At 36.1% G+C, this 3,144-nt stretch overlaps 1 non-coding gene across 1 annotated transcript; it reads left to right on the top strand.

Annotated features, from left to right (window-relative positions):
* Positions 1-1,891: 1,891 nt before the first annotated feature.
* Positions 1,892-2,055, top strand: LOC116547057. The gene has a single exon (XR_004266926.1). It is a non-coding gene; the product is annotated as a U1 spliceosomal RNA (small nuclear RNA).
* The last annotated feature ends 1,089 nt before the right edge of the window (positions 2,056-3,144 follow it).

Raw genomic sequence — 3,144 nt, 5'->3', positions numbered from 1 at the left:
GCAATACCTTTGGTAGATATAAATACTACTAGTATAAGTCTATATGGAAAGTAAAAAAAAAGAAAAAGAAAAAAAACTAGACTAGGTAAAGCAAATTTGAAAATGACAATAAAAATATAATTCTTATTCTTACATTCTTCTTATTATAATGCCACAATAATCTAAGCCTGTGTGGTATTGGTGGAGGGACAGTCACATAGATCAATAGACCAGAATAAGGAACCCAGAAATAGACTCCCTCAAAGATGCCCAAGCAATTTTTGAAAAGGGAATTTTCAGCAAATGGAATTCACCATTGTATAAAAGAAGGTATACACTATGACTAAGTAGGCATTATCCCAGCTACTTGGGAGCCTGAGGCAGGAGAATCGCTTGAACCTGAGAGGTGGAGGTGTGCAGTGAGCTGAGATCATGCCATTGCACTCCAGCCCGGGCAACAAGAACAAAACTAGGGAAAAAAAAAATGAAAAAAAGAAAAGGGCAAAAGACAGCACCCTGAATGAACTCTTACCAAATAAGATATACAGATAGCATATGACAAGATGTTCAACATATGTCATAAGAAAATTACAAATTAAAACAATGTAATATCACTACACATATATTAAAATGGCCAAAATTCATATCACTGACAACATCAAATGCTGGTGTGGATGTAGAGCAAAAAGAATTCTAATTCATTGCCGATAGGAGTACAAAAATAGTGTCATCACTTTGGAAGACTGGTATTTCCTTTTCTTTCTTTCTTTTTTTGAAACAGAGTCTTGCTCTGTCACCAGGCTGGAGTGTAGTGGTGCAATCTTGTCTCACCAGAACCTCTACCTCCCAGGTTCAAGCGATTCCCCGCCTCAGCCTCCCAAGACAGGCAGTTTCTTAGAAAGGTAAACATACTTTTAACATATGATCCAGAAATTGTGCTCCTTGGTATTTAACCAAATGAATTAAAAAACCTTATGTCCACACAAAAATCTGTACTTGCATTTTTTACAGCAGCTTTATCAGCAATTGCCAGAACTTGGAGGCGACCATGTCTCTCAGTAGGTGAAACTGTGGTACATCTAGACAGTGGAATATTACTCAGCACTAAAAGGAAATGGGCCATCAAGTCCTGACAAGACACAGAGGAAACCTAAATGCATATTAGTAAGTAAAAGAAGCTAAACTGAAAAGGTTATATACTTTGTGATTCCAATTACAAGACATTCTGGAGAAATGATAACTATGGAGACAGTAAAAAGTTCCATGGCTGTCAAGGGTTAAGAGGTGGGCTGGAGAAATAAATGGAGCACAGAGAATTTTTAGGGCAGTGAAATTATAAAGTGATAATGCATGTCATTATATTTGTGTTACTATACTTTTATACAGCACCAATGACGAATGCATTCATTATACTTCTGTTACTATGCCTTTGTCCAACACCAAGAGTAAACCCCAATGTAAACCCTGGACTCCGGGTGATAACAATGTGTCAGTGTAGGTTCATTGACTGTAAGAAATATTTCACTGTGATGTAGAATATCAATAGTGGGGGAGGGTGTACATGTGAGGGGATAGGAGATACATGGAAATTCTCTGTACTTTCTTATTTTCTCTGTGAACTTAAAACTTCTCTAAGAAATAAAGTTTATTAATGGAAAAATATACAAGATATCATATAAACCTCTCAGAATTACTAAAATATAAAAGAGTGACAAGACCGATTGTTAACAAGTCTGCAGAGAAACTGGATAATTCATACATTGCTGGTGGGAATACGGAATGGTACAGACACTCTGGAAAGCAGCTTGGCAGTTAAAGAACTAAACATACAACTACCATATTAACTGTCAATTGCACTCCTGGGCATTTATCTCAGAGAAATGAAGACTTATATTCACCCAAAAACCTGTGCATACTTACCTGGCAGGGGAGATTCCATGATTACGAAGGTGGTTTTCCCAGGGCGAGGCTTATCCATTGCACTCCGGATGTGCTGACCCCTGCGATTTCCCCAAATGTGGGAAACTCAACTGCATAATTTGTGGTAGTGGGGGACTGTGTTCGTGCTTTCCCCTAAAAAAAAAAAAAGAAAAGAAAAGAATTTAAAACTGTGCATAAATGTTCAGAGCAGTTATATTTATAATCTCTCTAAACTGGAAATTACCCAGACATCCTTTAACAGGTGATTGATTAAACAAACAGTAGAACGTCCATACCATGGGATACTACTCAGCAATAAAAAGGAAGGAAATATGAACACATGCCACAACCTGGATGACTCGCCGCATAATTTTGCTGGATGAAAACATCCTAAAAAGTAACATACTTTATAATTCCATTTATATAACATTATCAAAATGGCAAAATTATAAAATAGAGAATACATTAGTGGTTGGCAATAAAGGAGAGGGTAGAAGTGGGAGGAAGTGGTTGTGGTTATATTTGGCAGCATGAGGGATCCTTGTGGTGATAGAAATATTCTGTATCTTAACAGTGTCAATGTCAACATCCTGGTTGTGATATTGTACTGTAGTTTTGCAAAATGTCAGCAATGGGGAAAACAGGGAATAGAACCTCTCTGTACTATTTCTTTCAATTGCATGTGAATATACAATTATCTCAAAATAAATAATTTCACTAAAATGTAACATGGATCCTGAAGACATATAAAGCAAAAAGTGTTTCACAACTAAGAATCTCAATAGTAAAAGGCATCAGAGCACCTGCATCAACAAACGTAGAGGAATCAAAATTTGTGAGCGATCTCAACAGACTCCATTTCAGACATTTCCCCCTCTACTAGAATACTTCTGAATTAATTCTTTAGAGAATATTCAAGTTAAAGTTCAAGTTTCTACTCTTATTACTTTCATGCTCAGCTGAACTGATTTTGAGATGTATCTCCATGTATTTAATTAAGGCTATTTTGGGTGGATTTCAGTAATTCTTCATATTGAGGAAAGACAGTTTATTAGATATTTAATGTGGAGAGGGAGAGCACTCTTTATAGGTCGTTTCAAGGAATACATTTGCTTTTCACAGAAATTATTCAGGTCCTTGTTTAGAAAAGATTGTATTTTTTTCTTAACTGTACATAACTCAGGCATAGAGACAGGCACAATTTTTTCCTTCATATTTTTCTTTGTTGTTATTGGCTTTCCTAAC

Source organism: Sapajus apella, unplaced genomic scaffold, assembly GCF_009761245.1.
Source record: "Sapajus apella isolate SASKATOON/1434 unplaced genomic scaffold, GSC_monkey_1.0 scaffold1967, whole genome shotgun sequence".
In the NCBI taxonomy this organism is placed as follows: Eukaryota; Metazoa; Chordata; class Mammalia; order Primates; family Cebidae; genus Sapajus; species Sapajus apella.
The sequence above is the reverse complement of the archived record's forward strand: the minus strand, read 5'-3'. Positions and strand labels throughout refer to the sequence as shown.